The sequence below is a fragment of the Astatotilapia calliptera genome, chromosome 17, assembly GCF_964374335.1.
Source record: "Astatotilapia calliptera chromosome 17, fAstCal68.1, whole genome shotgun sequence".
NCBI lineage: Eukaryota > Metazoa > Chordata > Actinopteri > Cichliformes > Cichlidae > Astatotilapia > Astatotilapia calliptera.
Window position 1 is genome coordinate 20,300,302 of NC_137438.1, and position 18,869 is coordinate 20,319,170.

At 39.2% G+C, this 18,869-nt stretch overlaps 1 protein-coding gene across 2 annotated transcripts in view; it reads left to right on the forward strand.

Moving 5' to 3' along the window:
- Positions 1-1,867: 1,867 nt before the first annotated feature.
- The window catches only part of shank3b (SH3 and multiple ankyrin repeat domains 3b), a 48,787-nt gene continuing 31,785 nt past the window's right edge, over positions 1,868-18,869 (forward strand). For both annotated transcript variants that reach the window (XM_080292062.1, XM_080292063.1), the window contains exon 1: positions 1,868-2,253. The gene's annotated coding sequence lies outside the window, so the exon portion shown is untranslated. The remainder of the gene's footprint in view (positions 2,254-18,869) is intronic.

The following is an 18,869-nucleotide window of genomic DNA, read 5'->3' on the forward strand; positions in this document are numbered from 1 at the left end:
GTCTGTTTTTCAGATTTGGTCATGCATAACTTTGGTCTTTATTGTAGGGCCAAATTTGAGTCAGATGTTGATCTTCATATGTTGTTGGTCTTTCGTATCTGAATCTCAAGCACTCTGCCACCATTGATAAGTTAAAGCTGGCAATGCATAAAATAATTGTAAAAAATACATAAATAAAAGAATGCCCAATCTTGGTGACTGCATCAGTCAGGACACATTGGAGACTATATATATGAACAGACTAGTGGAGACAACATAAGCTTTAAAAGTATCAGGGTGAATAACCTGTAATATATGGTAGAATCACAGAAGAGTTTGCAGGACAGTTTGTTAGGTTTGTTGGATACGGGAATAGAGATTTCCTGCCAGCACTATCATGATCAGGCATAAGAAATTCCAGTAAACCAGCCATTCTGGTGTCTGTATTCAGCTCTCAATTCCAGATCAACACAAGTCAAACTGGCATGTGTCCGGTGTTGGGAAGGTTACTTTTAACATGTATTTCACTACAAATTACAGAATACATGCCCCAAAATGTATTTTGTAACGTATTCAGAATACGTTACTGAATGAGAGTGATGTATTCTGAATACTTTGGATTGCTTCATGTATTATCATGCTTTTTACAACTACATGAATGTACTATTGCTGTGTGATTCATTACTATTACTGAAGGCTACTCACCATACCAATACCAACTAGATTTTTAAATCTTAATATAAAATGAGTAGCAGTAGGTGGACATTGGGTAAGGCATGCATGTGTTGTTTGGGTTTCCACCAGCGTGGAGTTACCAAAAATAGAGAGAGCATAGCTTAATATATGAAACAAGAAAAGACCGCTATGTAATCCATTTATTTCAACAAAGTAACTGTATTCTGAATACCACCTTTTGAAAAGGTAACTGTAACGGAACACAGTTACTCATATTTTGTATCTTAAATACTTAACGCCGGTACATGTATTACGTTACTCCCCAACAGTGCATGTAGCCGAATTAATCGAATAAACCGAATTAAAGCAACTGTTGGATTGCTGGTTAAGAAAATAGAAGGACAAGTGTAAGTTGAAATAACCTTTTGCTCATTTCCAGCTCCATATTCTTATTCTTGGACTCTACTAGAGTACCATGCTTGACTTATAGTTCAAAATAATCCTTGCTGGGTTTTGGTGCAGTTCTGCAGTTCATCTTCTCTCTGAAACTAGTTAAATTAGCTCTAAATCCAAAGACTTTAAAAAGCGGAATAAGTTAAAAATTTACAGGAAAAAAATGGAGTTCATTTTGTATGGTAAAATAGCTCTATAAATGTAATATAGAAAAATAAAACAGAATTTACTTACCAAATGTAATAGAGAAATACTTAATGAGTAAAATAATTGGCGACTGGCTCCCTGATGCTAAGTCTCATGGTTCAAGGTTATCTTTGAGTGTCAGTTTGCAGTCCATGCACTGGCTCGCTCGTACATGCTAGCAGCTAATCAACCCTGCTAGCATGTACGAGCTTCAGCTGCTGCAGTGAGGCCCTCAGCCAGTTCACGTTTCTTTGTACTCGGCTTAGAATAGAAACTGAGAAATAAATCAATATGTAAAACTTTACATAATTCTGCCAGCATGGCAGTGGATAAGGAAAAAAGGTTTGCAGCCTTGTTGCCATGCTAACAACTTCATATTGTGTAACTAAGTGAACCTGAAATGGCCTCCGTGAAATGCAGCTGTGTCTGACCCACTTCTGATTCACACTGCTCCACCATCTCCTAACATGTTTTTTCTCCTTCTTTTCCCCCTCTATATCCTGGCCTCCCTCGCCTTTACCTCCCACCCGTCTTCCTCTCGCTCTTCCTCATCTCTCTTCCTCCCTTTCTACAGGATGGGCAGGGCAGCTCCCAGAACACAATCTGAAACCCTGAGACCTCTCACTCCCCTGCAGGATTACTACACTTTAACTACAGTATTACAACACAAAATCTTTCATAGTTTGAAGGGTTCAACAAAAGGCACTACAATATAAAGGTCTCCATCTGCTGCAGAAAGCACCCATCCTACTGCTACTACAGGATTACACCACATCTTCATCCAATCAAAACCTTTCAGAGACACAGGAAGCAGGCACCCCAGGCTGCACCAGGCTGCCCCAGGACCAGAAACCAAAGAAACCAGTAACCCAGACCAAAACAGAATCAGGAAAGACCAGAAGAGACCAGTCGAACTCAGTAAAGGACAGTGGAAAAGTTTGATGGGACTCTTGACGATAGGTGAGTAAATCTATCTTGATATTACTAGGTTTCCTCTCTGCACTTGAAGCGATGATGGATTTGCTTTTAGCCATTTCTGACTCTTTGTTGTCACTTTCAGCTGTTATGAGACTGTTTTGAGTTTGTTTTAAGTCATTTTTGCCCTTTGAGTCCATTTGGAGTCTTTTTTTAGTCATTTGTTTTGTCTCTGGAGTCAATATTAGTTGTTTTATGACTGTTTTTAATCTTTTTGTTCTCACTGTTGGCTATTTTTTGTGCTTTGACTCTGATTTTAGTCATTGTAGTCTTTTTGTGGTAATTTTTTGGGGGGTGTTTTTTATGAGGCTACTTAGTCATTTGTCATTTAGTCAGTTTGGTTTTGGTCATTTCATTCTTTTAGAGACATATTTAGTTTTTCTGAGGTCATTTTGTTGTTTTTAGCGGTTTTATAGCACTGTGCAAAAGACTTGAGCCACCACTCATTTTGCTAGAAACACAATATATTGAGAGCATACAGAAATCGAGTTTGTAACATTCTAACAAACTTGACGGTCAATATTTGATATGATCACCTTTATTCTTCAGCACAGTTTGAACTGTCTGAGCCAGCTTTCTGTAATTTTTTTAAAATAGTCTTCATGAACATTTCTGCTGGCTTCTTGAAGGACATTCAAAGCTCTTCTTTGGATGTTTCTGCCTTTTATTCTGATCCCACACTTCTTCAAAATGTTGAGGTCCAGGCTTTGGGGAGGCCAATCCATGAATGATATTGTTCAACTGTGTGCTTTTCTGTCCAGATATGCCTTTATTACATTAGTCTGTTTGGAATCATAGTTATGCTGAAAAATGAATCTATTGGTACTTTCTTCATAATTCCATCCCTTTTTGTCAAGATCTTCAACACCACTGGCTCAAATGTAGCCAGACCATAACAGAGCCTCCACCATCTTTTACAGATGGCTGTAAACGCTCACTGTTGGACCTCCTTCTGGAATTCCTCTCCCTGTTTCCTTTATTCAAGAAGGGTTTCTTGATAGCTGCTTTCCACTGAGACCATTTCCAATGAGACTTCAGTAAACAGTAGATGGATCAACTTCAGTTTTTTCTTATTTCTTACACACATGACTTTAAGGTAATGATTGTCTGCTGTAGATAGTTTTTGGGCCTGGTACTTCTTTTGTATTTTCCTGTCTTACAGTTTCGACTTGAACACTGCACTCAATGCTGAGATATACCAAGTTTCCCACTATTAGTCCTCTGAAAATTGTCAGGTTCAAGGACTACACTGAAAATCAATGAAAAAGCCGTCAATGTCCTTAAGAAACTCTGAACAACTATTACTCAAGAGCACTTTAAAAACATTACAAGTCACACTTCCTAAAAGCAAATTATAAAGACATTAGTGGTGGTTCAAGACATTTGAGCAGTATTCTACATTGCAGTGATTTTAGGACATTATGTGGTCTTTTCTTAATCTTCTAACTGAGCTTTGTGGATTTTACATGAAAAACAATTAGAGCCGCTTCAAGCAAACAAATATCCAGATGAAAGTGTGTTTTCAATCTTAGGCCAGTATCATAGCACCTGAGAAAATGATGTAAGAAGATGGCTTGTCTTATTATGACTGAACATACATTTATGGAGCACTGACATTATATTCTGAACCTAAAATCTGGAAGCATTTAAGTAAATTTGTAAGTTATTTTCATCAACAACTGATTCAACAACTGAGTAATTTGCCTGGATAAAAGCCTGTAACTGCATGGAGTGAGTCTTTTATTTTTTATTTATCCTGGATCATCTATCAGTTTTCAGATGTGTGTGTTGAGAAACTGTCGATCCGGAGACTTGATGCTGCTACATCGCTGTTTGCTTCAGGACAGGATTTGTAGTAAAAGGACTAACACAAGAAAAAAAGGACAAGTGTGATATTTTAAAACACTTCCAGACACTCATTCATTTGCAGTCTAATATAGGACCCCGTTTCTGCTGGTTCATCCACCTCTTCATTTAGGTTCCTCCAGCATATTTAAGGTCAATGAAGTCTCTTTTTTTATATCTCAGTCTATAAAGAGCATAAAAAACACTCCTCACTGGCTCACATTCATGCCACAACATTGCAAACCTTGAGTCATGTTTGCAGGTCTGAAGAAGAAGTGAATTAGCTTTTCTGCTGCCGTGATTCAAACAGCGCTCACATCCTGCAGCTATTGGCTGCAGTGAAAGCAGCTGAGGCGCCCTGTCAGTAGTGGAGGAGGAAGCCATTTTTTCTCTCTTTGGGCTTATTTTGAGTCTCTTCATGGCTGTTTTTAGTCATTTTGAATATGCATGTATAGAATCACCAGTCGAATTTTTACCTTTGGAAGTTATGCCTCTGCTGCCACCTTTGCTGTTGCAGAACTCTCCCATAGGTTTAATTCAAAGTTGTCTGAGTATAAAGTCTATATGTTATCAAACCTATGCATAAATACACTAGAGAATTTAATACTGAAACTAGTGAAAAAATTAACTAGAACTCAACTACTTGATATAAACTGAAAGAAAACTAAACAGAATTAAAAAAATAATTGAATGAAATGCTGGACAAGTACTTGAGTAACAAAACACAACAACGTGATTAAAGAACAATCACCAAAGAAAAAAAAATATTTAAAGGTACGAAGACCCCTTTCTGACCTCGAGTCCAGGAAAACTAACCCGGTGTTCCCCTCCTGACTCCTCCAATAGTAACGGCAATATCTGAAGTGCCTGATTAATTGGCTTTAGGCCAGTTCTATTGTAACAAGGTGGAAGTGTGTATGTAGGCTGAAGGCAAACTGTCAGCACAAGTAAAAACGTGCTTCTCACTTAGCCTTCACTCGACAACTTGCTGTGCTTTTTTCCTTCTCTTTCAGCCTCTGAAACAGAATTTGAAATTCAGGACGTCAAGCTAATTTTTTTTTCCAAATTATTTTATTCTGATCACTCGGTGTGTAAAACAGCCAGACTGTGATCGCTGTCAGCTGGAAACACAGACGCTCTTCTCACTACAGAGGAACATTCAGTCTTTCTGAATTATACAAGAGGGCCGTGAAAGTACATCTGAGCTTTTTATCAGTTTTCCAGCTGTCAACTAAAATTATACTTAACTTTCAGATGTCAAAATGTAGACTGCTGATACACTCGTTGGATTTAAAATGTTTTTTTGAGTAAAAAAGGCCTTTTTTAATGGAATTTGGTTGGTATTCATCACATGACAGCTCATCAATTTCAAATGTACTGAGAGAAACTGAAGGCTTTCTATGGTCTTCACCTTAATGTATCAGTGACATATACCATATTTACATATTTGCCTAAACTGCCATAAATACAGCTGTGGTCATGCATATCTCATGGTAATTTGTTTTTAATGATTTCGTTGAACTGTTCTTTTCCACGGTGGGATGATTGTACAGCATAGGTCTTTAATTACTGAAACAAGAACTGGAAGCACAAGTTGGAATTCATTTGGGATTGTCTCTAATACTTTTGGTATCCATCAACAAGCTGCAATAAATGAAACCCATTTGACACCTCAGAGTTAATAGAAAAATACACCTGTTACGGGATTCACAAAGATTTAGATTCTGTTTGAAATAGATGGACTCTATGCCTTATCATTGGGCAGTTAATGTTCATCAACCAACTGGTGACAGAGAAAATTCAGTGTTTGTGTGTAAACTCTTACTATTAATCAATTCTTATCGGACTCTTCCTGTGGTCTTCAGGAACCAAAGCATTTTTAGACCTCACTTCTACTTCCAGATGAAGAATGTAGCCTCAGCATTGTTCTGTGTGGGAGGACAGTGGCTCCACTCAGGACAAAAACTGGAAATGATCAAAGTGTTGACCCCAAGTTATTTCAGGACAAAGTCTCCTGCTGCTCTAATCGAACAAACAATTTCTACTTTTTCCCAAAAGTCGAGCCTAAATCGGAGAAGCACAGAACATCCTTGATCAGATTGGTCCTGAAAGAAACCTGAGGACCAACCCGAGGAGACATTACATAACAGAGCACTCTGCAGGGTAGAGTGGAGGAAAACAGTCACTGTGAGCAACACAAAAGCTGCTCCTGCTCCCACTGAGTATTACCTGAAGGACCCATTAACATTTACAACAGCAAGCACAAAGATAACAAGGAGCTGCGCTTTTACCAGGGAAAATATACTTTGATTGCCGATATGTAGCAGAAACGTTTTGCTCACTCAGGTGTGAAAGTCTGATTTTCAGAGCGGCTGAGATGGAGGGAAGAATGGGAAGAGAAGAAGGATGAAACAAAATGGAAGAAGCAATGAGAGATGGAAAGAAAAAAACTGAACCTGTCTACATTTTCCAGGTGTTTGAAGATCTATTTGCTGAATTGATTTTAACCTTTTTTTATTAGCTCTACTTCTCCGTCAGATTTATGAAAGGGCAATACTAGAACTTTACTCAAATTTCTTATAGATCGTCTGCTGTTTGGCATTTTAGTTAATGAGAGGATTTATACTCCTAACTTGTCTCATATTGCCATTTGGTTAAGGTCCTCTGGTATAACATTTAACAAGCTGGGCTCCTCTCTACCTTCATTTTTCAAAGTCTAGTGCAGGGTAGGATCTGTACAAAGAAAATAGAAACTATATTTCCTTTAAGGCTGAAGACATTTGCCTTTAAAGTGGATATAAAAAAAAAATCTCAGGACTTTTCCCTTGAAGACAGCAGTTCAGATCCAATAAAAGACCATTAATTTAGACCTGAATAGAAATCAGTTGTAGAAACTGCATGGAAGCATTTGTGTATACCTGCAGGTCATCAAAAGACATCTGATAAATATCAGATATGGTAAAAACTGCCATTGATCGACAAACTATTCAGTTTTATTCCATCTATCTAAAACATGTGTGGGCAGATTTTTTCTTTTCTCTGAGAATGTGAAAAAACTGAAACATGAACCATAATGCTGAATTGTGGTGAACTTCATGAATGTGGTAATCATAATGTAAAACTTCGTTACAGTACACTAGGACCAGCTAGGTTCGACTACTAGAGTAGTAATGAGTGTAGCGTGTAATAAAGACCACAGACCAGAAAATAAGTTACAAAGAACAAAAAAATGTAAAAAAAAACTGAAAACAATTCAGCAAAAGGCTGAATAACCCCTTAAACAAACAAACAATCAAAAAAAGAAAAGTTGTCTCTGTGTCCTTTAACTATTAATCCCAGAATTACTCTGAATGCTTATCCGGTGCTTTGAGAGTCAACTGTTCTTTTGCAGAGGTGTATGGATTAATCCTACCAGTTTTTTTTTTTCAGCGAAAGAGCGCAACCTCCAGCAGGGGGCGCTTTTCCCGTTATCCTGCTCAGCACAGTTCAATCGGTCTGTTGGTGGCTCACCATCTTGTTTCTTGCTCAGCGAATCAAGCTTTGATTTTAGCTCGGCATTTCCCAATCCAAACCTTAATGGCCAAGTCCCGTTCAGTTATGTTCAGAATGTCACTAAGGCAAGGACAGGTTGGAAAGACCAAAATACATTCTCCAGAGTACAAAAATGGCTTTATGTAGACTTCTGGCTTGTTTTTGAATATTTTTTTCACTTGTTTAGGCAGCAGCTCCGCAAGGACTGTCTGCATTTCTCCCTCTACAGCAGGGGTGTCAAACTCAAATATACAGTGGGCCAAAATTTAAAACTGGAACAAGGTCGCGGGCTAACGTTAATATTTATTGAAAAAAAAATCTTCCTCCAGATTTAAGAATGAATCTCTTCTTATGGACTCAAACAAGTTTTGCTGAAAAACTGAATATGGAACAAGCAAAGCTTAATACTAAATATATATATTAGCTGTATAATACCGGTAGGCCAGCTCTAATAGTAATTTGGTATGGCTTCGCAGGCCAAATGTAATTAGGCTGCGGGCCAAATTTGGCCCGCGGGCCAGAGTTTGACACATATGCTCTACAGCATCAAAAGGAAGGAACAACCCGGTTGGGTGTGGCTGGTCACAGGAGTCACGCTGCAGCGTGCCCTTTCACAATAAGAGTCTGAACACATATTTTAGCCATCTTACCTGACTTAACATAAAAACACCATGAATTAGCAAGTTTTTTAACCTTTATGATCTATTTATTGACTATTTATCACCTGTAATATATTTCTTATGACTGTTTTTACTAACAGGCTTTTATTTATTGACAGCTATGTTAACCAGGGTTACAATAACATATTTCTTAACAATAAGATTGAGATCCTTGTTTTAAAACCCTTTTAGAAACAGATGACTTTGTGTTGTACACTGCATTGTGTAAGTCCTGTACCAGGAGTAAATGGTTGTATCAACCAATGACAGAAATACTTTAAAAACGGACACCAATTAGGAACATAATACAGACCTGAATTAAGATTAAGGTCATATTTGCAATTTATGATTTTTTTTTTTGTACATGGATTCTGTGAATTATGAAATGTTGTCATATATCTGTAGACCTTTCCATAAAAGGTTTGAATTATGGCTTCTGATGCCAAAATATCCACTATAAAAGGGCAGATGTTTAGTTCAGGGGCAGTTTGTTTGCACAAAAACACGACAAGCCCTCTCAAGTCAAGTTAAATACCAGTACTGACTTTTAGAGTTATTTGCCTAGAGTTTATCTTTTACCTTTTTTACTTTTAGAAGGGTTGTTTACTTTTCCCTTCAGGACGTTGAGAGCCTGCGGGTCTATTTTAGTCTAAAGTCACACTAAAGCACTTTACTAAGGATTCAGTATTGTCAGGGCTCTGTGTGCGGGCAGGCAGAGATGAGGATCCAAATGCAGGACTCGAACACAGAATTGAAACTCAAAAAAACGTCAGCTTTATTGCTGGCAGAAAAACAAACATGGAGTGAGGATGGAACACTGAGACCAAGGACACACAGGCATAATTCTGAGGGTACGACGCGACACTGAGCATGGGAAAACACAGGGCTTATATACACAGGGTAGTAACGGGGGAATCGGCAACAGGAGGGAGACACAGCTGGGAGAGATCAGGGCTAACGAGACGGGGGAGCTAAGCTGCACACACTAACATAAGACAAAGACTTTCACAATAAAACAGGAAACATGAATTACTAAACAAGCATGCAGACTTTACACTGAGAGACAGACAGAATGACACATGGAATCTGAACTAAACTAAACGTGAGATATAACTGAGAACAAATCCTTAAGCACGGATAAACAGAAACAAGAAATAATAATCATCATCATCACTACGAGAAGAAAACAATCCATGAAGCAGAAATAAACCAAAACATAATAAACTCAAAATACTGGGTCCAACGGACCCAGAACCGTGACAAGTATAGTGTTTCAATCAGGAGCACAGGCAATGTCTGAACTAACAAATAACAGAACCTCAGTTTTGCTGTTAAGGTTTATGGACATCCAGATGTTTAGGGCCCCTAAACAATGTAAAACCAATTGCTAGGTCTTCAACTTTACTAGTAAACGTAATAGAGTATCGTCTGCATAGAATGACATCCGTTTTTAAAGTAGAGCCTAAAGGAAGCAGGTATAGTTCAGAAAAGAATAAGACCATGAATGAAGCCTCGAGGGACACCACAGGTTGGGGAAAACTCAACATGGCTCCAACCTTGCACACTGTGTCAAGCGAGAAAGCGTGATACTGTTGAAAGAAGCAGTGTAGCTTGACAATGAAGATTTCTTAGATTCCATGCTGGAATAAGGGGCCAGCTTATTTAACTGCCACTTACAAAAATAGTTCAATGAAATGTGTTTTTGAGAACACTTCATTATTCTGTCGGATGGTATAATCACTTTTTGGGAGTTTCCAAAAGGGAACCGTTCCCCACCTCACATCTGCCTCAACTTCAGACAAATGAAGAGGCAGCAAACGTGACTTCTAGAAAAGCAGTGGATGGGATGCATAAAAAGGATTAATCCTGGGGACACGTAGCATTTAGAAACTCCTGTGTAATCAAGCTTTTCATCAACAGTGCACGTCGCAAATTTATATTTGAACAGCTGTCACATTGTTGGCTCGCCTTTTGTCTTTGCCTTCATTTTGAAGGTTAATCCGTCAAAACAACAGTGAAAAGCTCTAATTTATTGAGCTTTTATTTCAGGCACTGAGGCATGAAAATGCAGTTTGGCTTTTTCTGTGCGTTCTTTTGTTACGACCGATGAGAGTGTCTCAGTTCAAAACCCTCAGAACAGGTGGAGATAAAAAGAAAAATGCACACAGGAGTGAAAACCTCAACAGCTGCAGGGCTATTCAGAAATGCTTCGTCGGTGAGTTTGGCTTCAGAAGTGTTTGTTGCCTTTTTAAACAGACAGAGAGGGGGATTTCTCGGGTCTCACCATGCTAATCACAAGCAGAGAAAACATAATCTTCAGTCAGTTTAGTGTTTCTTGACTCCAGTCAACCACCTTCTCTCTCTATGAAAGGTTATTTGAATGACAGGAAAGTGATTCAGCGTCTCTGATTGGTAGAGCTGAAGTGGAAGCTGAAGTGGAGGCTGAAAATCAAACCCTGCAACTTAAAGCTGATTGCAGTGGGAACTGTCAAGGCAGCAAGTGGACAGAGCTGGACATTAATACAAGCTCTGTGTTTGAGAGTGCACCAGGTTATTTCAATAAGCACAGATGCAGTACACTGATATTATATGACCTCCTCTTTTGGTGTTAGGAGCCATTATTTACTGGGAAAACAGGGAGCACAGAAACACTCAGTGAGCTGATGACAAATTGATAATAACACAATTTTCCGCTCATTTTGTACAACAGAAATCCAGCGGCAGAAGACAAAAGAGCTGAGCTGAAAAAACTAGGTTACAGTAAGTGTGTCTCCTGGGATTTCACTCACTTTTTGTCCACACTAGTATTCCACTGCTATTAGATGGATTATGGATCAGCCACAACATTAAAAAATCCACTTTTCCATCCATTGTCTTCCTCTTATCTGAAGTTGGGTCATGTGGGCAGCAGACTAAGCAGCATTTTCCTGGGGGGATCCCAAGTTGCTCACAGACGAGATGACTTATATAACATCTTTCAGTAATCTGTCTAAGGTTAGGGTTAGCGTCAGAGTTTATTTCACAATCACCTTTTATATACTTTTATAGTTATATATAGTTTTTCCTAATTACGGATTTAAAGGGGGAAAAAATCTGTTAAAAAAAACACTGCAAGACCAAAATGAATGTGTTGCACTTTATTTGCCTAATTGTTGTGTGGCTAACACAAACTATACTAGTGGATGTTAAGAGGTTAAAACCATTCATCCAGTTTGTTTTGCTCATGTAAAGTCAGGTTACAGTTGTAGTGGCTGAGCATTGTCCTCTGGATGTCATTTCCTCTAGCATTGTTTTCTAGTTCCTCTTAGAAGATCACGAGGCACTCCCATGTCAGATCTGCAGGAAGTTCTGGGTTTACCCCAATGTCTCCTCCCAGCTGGATATTCTCAGAAAAGCACCAAGGAGAGACACGCAGGAGGATTGTCTGACTCTAAAACCAGAGGCAAAATGACTTGATCATCGTGTATCACAAGCATCGCATTAATGGTTGGTTCCTAGTGGGCATATAAAACTATGTTTGCAGAGGTAACCCTTTAAAGCAGCGGTCCCCAACCTTTTTTGCACTACGGACCAGTTTATGTCCGACAATATTTTCACGGACTGGCCTTTAAGTTGTCGCGGATAAATACAACAAAATGAAACCAGTACTGGTACCAAAAAAGAAGATTTATTCATAACACACGGGATAATGATAAAAATGATAAATGATAAAGAAAAAAAAATAATGCTAAAAACCACTAAAAACCCTGAAAACCATCAATTTCACACCTGAGCCTCAACTCTCACGGTACTGGTCTCATGATCTCATTCTTTTGGTTAATACCCAGGCTTAGATTGACTGGTAAACCTTTGTCTTCCAGCATTTGAAACCAGTTGCCTTTTTGTTTAGATCCTCTGTGTGCCAACCAAGCTCCTCTTGTCCGTTAGGAAATGGATATATTCCTTAGGGTTGTGGGGTGAAGTCTCCCTGGATCAGGCTTGTTCTGGCCCATGCCAAAGACAGAGTATCAGAATCTGGAGGCCTGTTTAACAGGCTCGGCTCTTTTGGAGCAGTATTTTGCATCGGCCATGAATAATTTCCAGGAGAGTGCTATTGTCGTAGTGTATATGGTGGTCTGCAGTGGTATTTAAAGTGGGAGGCAAATTTTAAAAAAAGCACGTTTAAGACATCCTCCATGGATCAGGGTTACTCTAACGCCTCAAGCATTCAGGTGCTAATTGGGATCTTGGGAGACTGGAGGGCAGTTAAACACCTTGGGCTCTTTGTCGTGTTCCTCGAACCATTCCTTAGCAGTTTGTATGGCAGAGGAGGGTGCAGTGTCTGCATATGGATATGATCCAGGATGTTGGACCTGTCACCCCATAGAAACATTAGAAGCGTTTTGGAGCAGAAATGATGACAAACAAAACTCTGAACATTTAACCAGAAAAACTCCCACATCAAGCAAGAACTGTAAAGGGTTCAGCTTTAACAACTACACAAATTTGTGTCCTCGGTTCCCAAAACACTTACAGAATGTTGTTAAAAGAAGATCTGATGCAACACAGTGAAAACTCTGCCTCAGCCCCAACTTTATTTGAGTTTTTTTGCAGGCATCAAACTCAAAATGAACTGCTATTCTAAATAAATAAATAAAAGTTCTCCATTTCATCATTAAATCCATTTTCCCCACCGTTTTTTAAATTAAATGTAGAGTTTAAGTTATAAAACGTCATACAGAATTCAATTTTTTTTTAAAAACAGGGATTAGAAAAAAATGATTCAATTGTGATATTTATATTGATGATGTTTTTAATCTTGATTTTACCGAAGTTGTCAGAAGCCCAAATGATCGTTTAAAATTATCATTGCATCCCTACAGTAAAACTATCCTGAATTAACCTTTAACAGTACGAACAAGTCAACAGTAGGAAAACGTCTTAGGAACAAAGACTTTATAAACCTTGCATACGTGTTTCTATGAATGTTTTTGTTTTTAGCTTTGTGTGACCTCTGCCCAGTGCATGCTGGGAAACTCTCGAGCCTGCTCTAGCTCTAAATAGCTGTGTGTTGGTGTAAAAGGAATGAAAGAGTCTTTTTAATTTGGTCCTGTGACGTTTTACAGGCTGACATGTCATCCTGTCTGCTGAGGATTCCTCCACAGGGTGAGATGTTAGAGTGAAATATATCAGCAATTACGGGGCTTTTACTGCAGTAAATGAAAGGAAGTGATTCATTTCAGGGAGCCGCTTCTCTGTGTCCTGTTGGCGCTGCTTGATTACCCTCAGTTCACTTCAGCATGCTGTCAAAATCAGCTTAAAGTGTGTTTGGGGTATTGGCTTTTATGGAAAACTGAAATTATGGTTGTGTAGTAATGCTGCTGAGAGCGGGGACCGCTTTGAAAATCCGCTGCTGGTGCATTCAAGGACACTTTCTCAGTATCTGAGATCTTTAAAGCTGGGAACTCAATGGAAAGATTTTAATGCAGCAAGCAACAAATTCAGACAGTTTTCAAAAGCTCACTTTCCGCTCAAAGCTCACTTGAAACATAGCTATTTATGGAGTGCGAGGGTACTAAAAAGGTCCAAACAGCTGCTTCATGTCCACTAAGTGTCCAGGTGTTCAGAAGTACTACTGCGCATGTGCACAAAGTTGAAGTCCACAAGCTGGAAAAGTTTGTGGAGTTGGAATGTAATGAAATTAAACTTTGCATGATTGGCCAACACAACACCAAAGGAACAGATAGCGCCTCGTATTTTGTCACTAATCCCATGAAAATTTGGCATTTCGACCATATCATTGAGGTTTGTTCAGATTTAATTTAATTAATTTAAGTGTTCATACTCTCTATTTTGCCTTCATCATATTTGTAGTCATCAAAGCAGATCTGGCAGCAGCTCACGATTAGATTCTTAATATTTTTTTAAAAATACCAGAACAATACTACACCATACTCAGCTCGCCTGGCCTCTCTTCACCTTTTTGTCTATCCAGGATGAGCCCCATTTATGTTACGAGCCGGCTCAAAAGCTGCGGCATAAATAAATATGGAGACTAATACATAACAACGTTGGCTAAAATACCTGGTACCACTAAGAGTAGTGAGCCACCATGAAAGGCTGCCTTTATCCACACCTGACTAGGTGTGGTCAATTAGCAACAGCTGAACACTCTTGCACTGCAGCTGCAAAGAGATGAGGGGCTGCAGAGGGACGCAACAGATCCATCTTATGGTTTTATTATTTGTTTCTAGTAACACCTTTAATGGATCAGCATCACCATAGCTGCAGCGTCAAGGTTGCTGAGGTGCAAGGATCAGTGTCTGCGTATGGCCATGTTAGGACATTGGCAGGTCACCTGATCTACGACCTCATTAAACACTTTCCTTATCATTTCAATCAGTACTTTCAAGCACAGACTGGATATAAAAGATGGAGGTGGGCACTGTGACATCACCTGCGAGAAATCATATTTTTGAAGCTTTAAAATCACAGTTACCATCTGAGCTTTGAAAGCAGGTGACAGAGGAGAGACTTAGACAGAGAAACCACAGGACAGGACACTCATGAGTCATGACTTGCCAGCTGCCCTGTTTCATTGTCCTTTCTGAATCTAATGAGAGTCATAATTTACAAAATGAACATCATACTTAATTCTGTAAATCATCAGATGTTATTTAATTTCTAGTCTGGTCTGATCCTGAGATGTGCGGCTGCGATTATGAACAACCAAACCAATTATTTTGTTGCCTCCCTCCTCACAATGCTGCTCTGGTTTTGTCTTGTTGTTATGAATCCAGCCAAATCCTTGACAGCATATGAATAATAAAACCAAATCAGCTTCTTAGTCCTGTGGTGAACAGCACATATGCTTTTTTTTTTTTTCAAAAGCTGGGTGTTAAATAACCATGATTGTAATTTTTGCCCTACTGAGATTGGTCTGTTTTTAAAAGTTTAATTGTTTTTATATGAAACTTTTATATTAAGCTTTTTTAACCGTGTTGTCGAAGAGCCTTTTAAGGAGTTGCCTTTTTGACCTCAGGGAAACAAGTCTGTTGTTTTTAAGAACAGGCATTAAAAAGAAAGCAGTAGTGTGGTCCTTTAAACATGAGTGGGTCCTGCTGAGTTCATAAATCCATCTTCAAATAGCTGAACTGCCTCTGAACTCCCATCTGCTTCTCCTCCCGTCAGCTTACATCGATCCTACGCTGAAAATCATTGCGTTCCCATAGCTTTTATTTCTTTAAACGCAGCTGAAGTGTCTCGGAGTGGATGGACATATAGACTTTAAGCTTAGTGCTGCGATGGCTGAGCAAGCATGACAGACAGGAGAGGAGGAGGAGAGAGAGAGTCAGCAGGTTGATGTTTTAAACGGGATCTGCGAAAATTGTTCAACTCCGTTGCCATAGCAACAGCGAGCATGTAGATCAGGAGGCTTTTTTAAAAACACGCACACACATACAGAGTGACACAGTGAGGTTAGCACAGGATTCCCTGCTATTCCAGTTTCTATGACAACTCACAACTCATCCTCGCCTCCCCGTCTTCCTCGCTTTCATCCTCAGCTGTAATGGAAGCAGCCATTAAGTTCTGACTCCGGCTCTGCCCAGCTTTATCAGCGTGAGGGGTAATCAGCTGTTAATTAGTAGCAGTGATGATTAATATGAACAATGATTAAAGGAGTACTAATGCAGTGTTAGAGCATCAGCAGCAAGAGGAGCATCGGTCAGGAGAAGCTGCTGGGAGGGACTTGTGTTAAAGCTTTTTTCTCCTCTGACCTCTTTAGCTCGGTGGAAGCGATTGGACCATTTGGCCTGTCAGTATTGTCCATTAAGGCTAACGACAAGGTCGAGTCTCTCTCTGCTTCATGTCCAGAGTCTCTTAGACTGTTTTCAACCACAGGACTTCGCAGGTTTGGTGTGTCCTTCTTATCACAGGAACTGCTGCTTTCCCTTTTTTTTTTTTTTTTTACTTAAATCACTCAAAATCACAACAGTCATCAAGCATGTTTCTGGTATAAGGTGAAGGCCCAATAACATTATACACTCAAGACCAAGAGATCCAACAAGCACAACAGCAGGGAGAAAAAAATCAGCTTCACTTTAAAAGGAAACAACAGTCAGTCTTCTTCATTCATGCTTCATCTCGAGGACACACGTGGTCTGATGTGGCTTTCATTTCCAATTAACCTGTTGTTGTGACTCAACACAGGAACCAAAAACAATACCTAAATACGTCGGAGAGCAACTTAGGGTTCGTTTCTTACCCAAGGATACTTTGGCATGCAGAGTGGAGCAGCAGTAGTGCTCTACCTCCTGGCCCCAGCCACCCAAGTAGTTTGTAGTACCTAAAGGTAACCAAGTTGTTTGTGATATCTTAACCAAACCAAATAATCTGTAGTAAAGGTGCTTGCAACTTAAACAAATCAGGAAGTAAATAAAAAACCAAAGCGCAAAACTCAAGCACTTCACAGGACATAAAACATGACTTCCTGGCAGAGGTGGGACCAAGTGATTGTTTTGCAAGTCTTTATCCTCAAGTCTCAAGTCAAGTCTCAAGTAATGTCAGGCAAGTCAGAGTCGAGTCTCAAGTCACTGGTGTAAAAGTCCGAGTAAAGTCACAAGTCTGAAATTTTGAATTTCAAGTCCTTTCGAGTCTTTAAAAAAAAAAAAAAAACGAAAAAATAATGTTGCAGTTATATGCTAAATGTAAATATTAGACCATGTAATTTTAAAATCTGTGTTTTTCTCAACACATGACAAAATAGTGAACTTAGAAAATATACACAAATTGTGAAATTGCACCTCTTTAAAATGCAGCTCAATTAAACCTAGCTCCAAGAATAATTTTCACCGACAGTTCTGAGATAAGCTGCATGTTATTCTTGGATGCGGTTGTAGGACCGGCTTTAAAATCGCATGACAAAAATATCATACATATTAAAAAAAACTGCATCACCAACGTAGCCTGGAAAACATTTGCTAGTTAGATGAAGTCAGCTATCTCATCGTAGCATATTTATATGCATATTTATAATTATACGGTTCTTGGAGTGAGTGCATACACTCATGAAGTTTAGTAACTTCAGGTCACTGCAACAAGCCCAGGTACAGTTTACCGACGGATGGGTGCAGGACCTTGAAATGCACCGTGTAGAACGAAAGACCATCATGCGTATCATAAGTTTACCAGTCTCACAAATCGTCTTCATAAATACACATTCATTAACTGTTTATTAATAGGACCTTTGAGCTCAAGGGTAATTAATTAGTAGTGGAAATAATTTCTGGTAGCATCACAGAAATGTAGCAGTGACAATAATATTGTATGCTGTAATCGTACTGGGCAATTAGTGATACAAAAAACCTGTTTTATCCTGTGAATAAAAGTATATGTTTTTGTCAATGTACCATAATAACAGAAGCGAAACACAATATTGTGTCAGGACAATTCACTATTTATGCACAATAAACAAAGGAGCATAGCGCGACAATTTCTGTTCAGCGCCAGACTTGCTTGTAACCTATATCACTAATTATGTTATGAAAATGACGTATTAACTACTAAAAAACACTGACCTTCGTGTAAATGCTTGGAGCAGACTAACCTGTGAGCTGGAGTGTTCTGGGACGTTATATTTGATCTTTGAATGGCTGCAATCCAGGCCACCCGTCACCTCTTTGTTACTTCGGAAACATGGCTCGAACAATTTCTCTTCAACGACGTAATCCGATAACAACCGATCTCTTTACCCGTCGGCTTCCCGTGGCTGTCATGCGACCGGCTATTGCAGTTAATAATACAACGGCTTCTTGACATTTTTGTGTTTCTTTTTATCGCTGTATAACTGATTTCAATTGAAAGCCTGCGTGCGCTAGTACCGCTTGCCACGAGTTCCCAGAATCCTTTGCGGTTCTACCCGTGAATGACGTCACATTTTCAATCTCTATATAATATGCATGTTAAATTTTATATTTGGGGTAAAATATGAAGTCTTTTCAAGTAAACCGGTTCAAGTCCAATTCAAGTCCCAAGTCATTGGTGTAAAAGTCCAAGTCAAGTCACAAGTCTTAGAACATTTTTTCAAGTCAAATCTAAAGTCATAAAATTAATGACTCGAGTCTGACTCGAGTCCAAGTCATGTGACTCGAGTCCACACCTCTGCTTCCTGGCAGAGCATTTCACTACTTAGGCCATTTCCATCACTTTAACCTGCTGACAAAGATGCAGTTTGTAGCTGTTATTTCTCTGAGGTTCATATTGTGGCAGCTGGCGGGTCAAGGCAGCTATGCCAAAGGACATATTGTACACAGGTGGCTTCTGACAAAACAGCATCTTATTGGCCCCTGGAATGAGAACATATTGGACAAAAGCTCTGAGAAAACAAGGCTCAAGGAGGAGCAGCCATCTGTTGTGACTGGTTGCAGAGTGAAGGGAAAGCAAAGAGAGAATAGAGGAGCATAAGGACCACTGACAACAAACAGGACAAAAGACAAACTACAGGAGAGAGAAGACAAACATTAAAGACATCCAGTAGTGGCAAAGAAACACCTGAAGACTGAAGAAATGCTTATTGCAATATGGGAA